This window comes from Chanodichthys erythropterus, chromosome 11 (assembly GCF_024489055.1).
Source record: "Chanodichthys erythropterus isolate Z2021 chromosome 11, ASM2448905v1, whole genome shotgun sequence".
Lineage (NCBI taxonomy): Eukaryota > Metazoa > Chordata > Actinopteri > Cypriniformes > Xenocyprididae > Chanodichthys > Chanodichthys erythropterus.
Genome location: NC_090231.1, coordinates 59,785,378 through 59,793,943, shown reverse-complemented (window position 1 = coordinate 59,793,943; position 8,566 = coordinate 59,785,378). Strand labels below are relative to the sequence as shown.

General features: G+C 40.0%; 1 pseudogene; it reads right to left on the bottom strand.

Annotated features, from left to right (window-relative positions):
* Window positions 1-2,311: 2,311 nt before the first annotated feature.
* LOC137031041 (ELAV-like protein 2) lies at window positions 2,312-8,074 on the bottom strand (annotated as a pseudogene).
* Between the last annotated feature and the right edge of the window lie 492 nt (window positions 8,075-8,566).

The window sequence follows — 8,566 nt, the reverse complement described above, 5'->3', positions numbered from 1 at the left end:
CATACAGACTCGAAGCTATAACCCATTGTTGTAGTCTTCGAGTACTACTGCCATATAGTGGCTATTGATATTTTTGCTATTTTTATACCATCATATGTCACCTGATGATTAGGAATTGGCTGTCTGAACTTACTGGAATGATTTATTTTACTGGTTAAAGAAATATTAAATATAACAAAAATAAGCATATTTTACATAAAAATATCGAATTTTTACAGGTAAATAAATTAATAAATATTGAATTGAATCACACAAGACCTTTGTGCCCCAATTTGTCCATGAAGTTACTATTAAGGGCTGCTTTAAAGTCGAATTAATGCTTAATCTGAGATCTCTTCAAACTCTAAAATTACACACTAAAAAGACAAAATAGGTCCTTGGGGTCCAGCTGACCCCGCTGGCATTTTCCTTCATTTTTTAAAAGTGTTCCCTTCATCTCAGGGGCATGAAACGTTGGGACTTTTCCTAAATAATCTATCTTAAATGCACAAAAAAATCTGGGCTTGATTTGGTTGTTCTAAAGGTGCGTAAACGAAAAATCACCGATTTTGTCCCTCGGGGTCAGATTGACCCCACATTGAAAATGAATGGGAAAATGAAAAAAATGATTTTTTTTCAAATAATTTGTCAAAAAAATAAAAGTAAATCCAGAACAAATCTGAAATGTTCTACATTTCCATAAAGGTTTGGTCCTAGACTATAAACACGAAGTGGAAAGAACTTTCTATCTCATACACACACGCACATATACACACATAAACACAAACACACACAGTCAATATTGAGCCTCTATTGACCTCTATTGGAAAGTTTTGGCCATTGCACCATAATTCTTTAACTATAACCCATGAACTTTTTCCACAAACCTCTAGATGGTAGTATTCTATCCCTACCACATGGAGCAATGTCCAAATACAATTTAGATTCATTTAAGTTCATCATTAAAGTTTTTTTTTATTAAAAATCAATTTTTCATAAGCCAATTTATGACATGGTTAAGTAATTGTTAGGTAAATAGGTAAAAAAATACAAAATATCCACAAAAACAGCATAAATGCATAGATGAGAAGTAAATAAAAAGAATTATATATAGTTTATCATATAAAAAAAATTATATTTCCTTATGCAATCGCTCTGTAAACGTTTGGGGTCAATCTGACCCCGAGGGACAGAATCGTCGGTACAACAAAAGGGACCATTAAGGCGTTATAATGTACATACAGGAATGTTTACAATTAGTATTTATCTTCCTTAAACAGAAGATCGGGAAGGCCAAAGACCCGGACGGCCTCACCGGTCATCCATCTTCACACGGATCTTCATCAGAGCCGTGAACTTCCCATCATCCCGAGACCAGACTGAACGAGACCGGTCCTGAAGGTCATCGCTGACCGTCTGTGGATGATGAGGGTCAATCTGGATTATATCTGGACTAACCCGGGACTTTCCTGTCTGGACTTCAGCTCACCATCATCAGCAGTTCACAAACGCTGAAAACAGTGGAACTGATTGTGGACTTGAATGTTCCTGTTGGTGTTAAACCGAGCTGTGAGGTTCATCACGTGTTTCTCTCTCTCTCTCTCTCACACACACACCTTCTTTTCGCAGTGATCAGCGGAGTAACGCGGCGATCTCTGGTCGCTTTAGCACACTGTCGAGCGGCTCTATCCGATATTCAACACCATCACTGATCTGACTGGATGAGCTGGACGAGGACATCACTGTCTTCTACAGAACGGCTTCATAGATGAAATTAACTAAATTTATTAATTGATGATCTTCACAACAGAACTGAACCAACACTGAACCGACTTCAGCCCAAATCAACTCTGAATCATTGAATCATTACCGTCATCACTGCAAAAGCTGCTTTGAAACAATCTGTACTGTATAAAACGCTTTATAAATAAAGGTGACTGTTATTATTATTATTAATCACATATTGTCAGAAATTAAGCACTTTCTGATCATAGGATCAAAAACACTCCAGGACACGTTTCAGTTTCTCTTTTATAAAAATAGATGCTTTTAAACTTGTTTTGCCATATATATCGCTTTAGTAATTTTGGCCTTTTTACAATTTACGTTAAATAACATTATGAAACCAAGAAAAACTCTTAAGAAAAGAAACTCACAAGTCAACATCAAAGAAACAGAAGCTGTAAATGAACTTTAAAGCACTTACAGAAATCTAAAATAAAAGATAACAAAAACATTCAAAGTTACAGTTATTCAGTTTAAACATGTTTTTAAAAGGAAACCATTTTAAGAACACAAAATGAACATTAAATATTGGCTGTGGTCACTAACACACGTTCACAGGTCTTCATCCGTCAGGCCTTGTGCGTTTTGCTCGTTTTGAAGGACACCTGTAAGACTCGCTCCCCGAGCCGGAAGCCGTTCAGACTGGCGATGGCGACGGCCGCCTCCTCGTAGTTGCTCATGGTGACGAAGCCGAAGCCTTTGCACTTCTCCGAGCCGAAGTCTCGTACGACCTTCACGTTCATCACGGCGCCGAAGGGCCCGAAGATCTGCCAGAGGACGCTCTCGTCTGCGTCCGGCGCAAGATTATATACAAAAATACACCAGCCGGCGGCGTGAGCCGGGAGCCGGACGCCTGCGAGACCGCTGACCTCATCGATGGACACGGGCGAGAATCTGCGGACAGAACAAACAAAACACAGTTTCAGCTGAAGAACTGAAATGAAGACAAGCCACTAAACTAACATGCCAGCAATTATGATCTTTAAAACAATTAATATTCAATCAACACTGCGTTTCAGGGCTTCATGAATATATAAGTGGTTTGATGCAGATTTCAGCATCATCTTTGTTCACAGTTCTGAAGAAACTGTTTGACTCGGTCTCTTGTAATGCAGAAGTTTAAAATGACGTTTCATTATAATCAGAGATGCAGACAGTGTGAAAACATCTTCATACGGTCCAGACGACTTCAGAGATCATTCGTCAGAGTTCGCTGGGGTCCAAACACACGTGAAGCGAGACGTACATGATTACCCTAAAGCTGGGGACACACTTAAGGATTGTAAGGCCGATTATGAATGTAAATCGATACTTGTGACTGATCGCGCTGAAACGTGTCCACTCAGAGACAGTTGTGTTCAGTCGCCGATAACAGTCGGTGTTTAAATTCCATGTGTAAGTATTTAAATCTGCTTCAATCGCGGGAAACAATCGCAGTGAGTTGAGCTCAAGCTTGGAATGTTTTAACTAGTCGTTAAATGTGTGTCCGGCTTGACATGACGGTGACCGGTTCAGTGATTATAAAAACAGCATCCTGAGATCTCTCGCTCGTGTATAAATGATTTACAATTTGGGTAATAGTTTTCCATTCTGCTCAGAAAACTAATGTGAAGTTCAGCTACAGATTTACTGAGAAACATGAGCGGAAGTCTTCAAAACCAACATGACTTACACCGTTTAAGAAAAGTTTGTAGTGTGACAATCAACTAATAGTAATATTTTCCTCAATAGGGATGTGCAAAACACCAAACTATACCCGACTACTCTGTGAAGCCATAAAGTCCTGTATAATTACGCTGTCAGATGCTGATCAGGTGGTTTTCTTATGGATGCTAATGCAGATTAAAATGGTGAAATACAAATCATGTTGCAAAAGAAAGTTGAGAGTCCAGTGTAAGACGCTCAGATGATAGAGATTTCACTGCAGCTCAAAGTAACGTACCTCTTGACTCCATATGACGCGTTGAGCAGGTTGTCCAGCCTGAAACACACACACACACACACACACACACACACACACACACACACACACACACACACACACACACACACACACACACACACACACACACACACACACACACACACACACACAGTGAAGTCCAGCTCAGATCGATCCAGCTCCAGCGCAGCGAGCGAGTCCGTACCTGAACCTCTGGGCCGGACGCATCAGTCTGCTGTCCAACACGAACGCCGGGCTGCTCTTCTGACTGGGATTGTTGGCGAACTTGACCGTGATTGGCTCGGTGGATCCCGGCGGTTTCTGTGCGTTCAGCCCTTTAATGGCCTCCTCGGCCTCCGTGCGCCGGTCGAAGCGGATGAAGCCGACGCCTCTGGACACGCCTGAACGACAAACACAGTCCAGTCAGAGCAGAGCAGTAGTTTTGTAGACACCAAACACAAACACAAACACACACACACACACACACACACACACACACACACACACACACACACACACACACACACACACACCTGGCAGATACTGGGGTGATAATTTTGCTCAAAAATGATAATGTTTCTTGAATATTAACTCCAAACATTTCCTAGTTATATGTTTAAACAGCAGCACAAAGACACAGAGCTCATGTTTGGATTTATTACGGCAGATCTCGTCGCACGAGCGGCTCGTGAAGGAACAGACTGAACATTTGAGCAGAATCTCAAACTCACAAAACTGTTTTCAATGTCAGTGTCAGTAATTCAAGTAAAAACCCGTTTGCGGTGATCCTGAACGAGCAGAACGAACACAGCGGCGCTCCGGCTCACCTGTGACCTGATCCACCAGGATCCTGGAGGTGATGATGCAGCCGTACGGAGAGAAGAGCTGGTCCAGCTCCGTCTGCGTCATGGTTTTCGGGAGACCGCTGACATACAGGTTTGCGTCACGGATGGAGGCGGAGCTCGGGCGAGCAAACGACACCTGGAAAATACACAAACTCACGGTGAGGGGCGGATGTGTGAGACAGACGGAGAGACGGATGGAGAGACAGAGTCGTCTTACCTTGATGGTTTTGGCCTGCAGTCTGAGTCCATTTAAAATATTGATGGCTTTTTCTGCGTCTTGGGGATCCACATAGTTCACAAACCCGTAACCCAGACTCTGACCTACACACACACACACACACACACACACACACGTTACTGAGGACTCTCCAAAGGCGTAATGGTTTTTATACTGTTCTCTCCTAAACTAACCCATCACAGAAAACTGTCTGCATTTTTAATAAAACATTGTTTAGTGTCTTTTTAAAGCCATTTTAAAAATAAGGACTCATGAAATACAAATGTGTCATCATAAATCACACACACACTCTCTTCACATTCACTAAACACATAACTGTGTGTTTTTACATGAATACTCAGACGGATATTTTGACATGTCGTGTGTGTGTGACAGACCCGAAGCCCTAAGCGTACGTGTCAAGGCTTCGGAGCGCCAGTGCCGGTTCAGTTCTCCGTCAGATCATTGTGCTTTTAATAAGTCTCGTTAAGCACGTCCTGCTCTATATCTTCTCTAGATCTGTTACTAACGATTAGTTTGACGATCGGTTAATCTATCGATTACACTGGCCGGAAGTCGTCTGCTTCAGAGATAAAATGCTCTATTTATAATGTATTTTGATGAGCTGAGTTCAAATATGACTGATTGGCTGCTGTTTCCAAGATTTTTCAAGAATGAGGCGATCTGCTCAGCAGATGTCAGCTCTTCATGACCGCATCACCCGTGACATGAAGCAATTAATATCATGTACGGCACCAGCTTCATTCACTGCCCAAATCCACGCATAGATTTATTCATAGATCCGGTAAAAGATGTATTTTAGTTATTTCTTCCCTTTATTACTCACTTATCCTCCTCCGTTCCTAAGGTCAAAGGTCGTACCTATAGCATATCTTGAAAACTAGAGCCAATTAGCAACATTAAGCATAATTTTCCTTCTCAGTGATTAAAGTTTGACTACATTTATTTCAAAAGCATTTTGGCTGTAGCCCAGAATTATTTTTCTTTTCTGTTTAAACTGGAATAAAAATGTATCACAGTAAATAATCATCAGATCGCTCAGCTCTCGTTCACAGACAACAAAACAGACATTCGAACTGAACACAAACGATTCACTCCCTTGAAAGAGTCGCTTATAAACGTGACGAAGCAACACAAAGTGCTGCTGAACACCTGTGATTTTGTCCCGCACGATCTTGCAGGACTCGATGTCTCCGATGCTGCCGAACAGACTCTTCAGCTCGTCCGGCGTCATGTTCTGCGGGAGGTAGTTGACGATCAGGTTGGTTTTGCTGTCGTCTACAGGTGACATGCAGCTCAACTCGTCACATGACTTCATCTCCATAGCGCCGATCACCTGCTACAGACACACGTGACCAAAACAGGAAGTGACAAATGAATGAGGCGGAGCTGAGCGTCAGTCGCAGAACAAACGAGTGTGTTTGAGCTCATTAACATTAAACATTCAAACACAACATCGTCACGTGCCACATCTGAACACTAAAGATTAGAGCGCTCGAGAGCAAAAAACAAAGTTGTGAAATGTGAAAATATCAAAATATCTAAAACATCTAGATGAAAAAACTTTTTCCCCCTTGAACAATATATTTATTTCTAAGCAACATAGAATATTTGGAAAAATAGTAAACATGTATTTTAGGTTAAATAATAATTAAAACAAATAATTTAATTCTTCTTAATTAAATTAAAATTATATAAAATAAAATAAATTCAGTAATTTAAGTGAGCCTAAACCTGCAGCTCAACAATAATTAGAACAGAAATTGAATTACTTTCTGTAAAACAAAGTTGCTTAAGTGAGTTAAGCATGTGATCAGCTAAAAAAGCTATTAATAGTTATAACAAAAAATATTAAATTATTAATAGTTATATGATATAATCATTTGTTATTTCTATATAACAGAAACAGTAATATTAGTATTGTAATATTACTATAATGAAAGTGTAGTCTTAGTCTTAAGAAGGCCTTAATTACAAACAATTAACTCTTAATCATCAGTATGAATTAAACTCATCAGTATTAATTTATTAAAACTGAACCAGAATTAATCATATCACACATTTCTCAAACTTCACACGGTTCATCTGAAACACTTCATGACTCAAATCTGTTGATTCTGCCTGAACACTAGCAGAGACACACACACACACACACACACACACACACACACTTTATCACTCAAAAAACACTGATAAAACACCATCAGTTAGATTAACATGATTATAATTCACTGCAGTTCATGTTATTGATCAATGTTTACAAGTTTCTCTTGTGTAGGTGTTCAGACACATCTAATGGTTTTGATGGCATTTGATTTTTTGGAGTCATAATATATTTAAATAAGGAGTTACTGTAGACATTTTTTCAGTTTTGATGGGCTTTAAACTAAAGTTTATCAGTGTATGAAGAGTATGTAAACGTGAATCGGCCTGTTTGTGTCTGAATGAAAAATTAATTCAAGTAAAGTGAAACATGTAAAATTTAATGCACTTTGTGCCAAAACAATGAATGATCCAGTTCAGTTCACAGAGACTGATGCTGGGATCAGTGTGGAGAAGTGACAAGTATTCTGAAATGAGTTCTGTAAAGAGAAAAACAAACATTATAAACTGGTTCACGCCATCTAGCGTCGAACCATCGGAACTTTTTTAAACTTTGAAAGGCTTTCAATAGTCGAAATAGTATGACGTAACGATCCCTCGTTTGCTGGAGTCACGTGATTTGGAGATTGATACGCGCTGATTCAGAAGTGTCTGGAAAACATTTACCACGAACTTGAGCATCAGCAGCATTTAAAAACAGCTGTAGACAATAAATGCAAACACTAAACTTGTAAACGGCAAACTTCTAGAGCCGGAATTAACTACACAAACTACAAGAGAAACGAGGGAACAGAGATACACATTACACAAGATAGCTCGCGAAACACCATGAACGACGACAAACACAGAGACAGATACATACTAACTCCCCGTGTAAACATGGAAATCACTAATTTACCATTGCTTTCCTCAGAAACACTCAATAACTGCAGAAATATAAATAGTGTAAATGTATGAAAACTAACTGAAACTATAACACTTTCTCACAAACTAAGGTCTAATTAAACAGTTTGAAACTCGCGTTTGTCGCTTATTATTTTCTCGAGAAAACACGCATATGTCCATCACATCTGCAGGAATCACCCAGTGTAAAAACACTTAATTTAAATTGCATTTCTTACCTGATATCGCTTTATAAATCACCGGTTTGCACTGATGCGCGCACGTTAAGGTGGGCGATGGCGGGAAACTGAGACTCTAAGAAGACTGGCATGTGAACGAGCCAATCATTGAGCCTCCTTACATTTCTCTCACACGATATTGGACAATGTGAAGCACGAGGGCGGAACCTTCGTGAACCAGCAGGTGCGGCGGATCAAGGTGTGATGAGCGCGCGCATCATCATACTGCAGTGCACGAGTATGTGATTGTGTGCAGTATTCTGAATCAAAGGAAATATTTATTTCAAATTAAAAGACAGTATGGGAGAAAAGTGAAGCAGTGCATGTCTCTCGTGCACGCGCAGACTGCTAGAGCCGCGCAGCGACACCTGTGTGTCTAGTAGTGATGGGCAAATGAAGCCTCATGAAGCACTGAGGCTTTCCCTTCATTGTTTCGGTAAAAGATTCAAAGCTTCGAGAGTGTCGAAAACAGCGCCATCTGGTGTTTAGTAAAAAATAAAGTAGCCAAAACTTGAAAAGAGTAGGCGAAAATTACCTAGGTGACGTACTAATT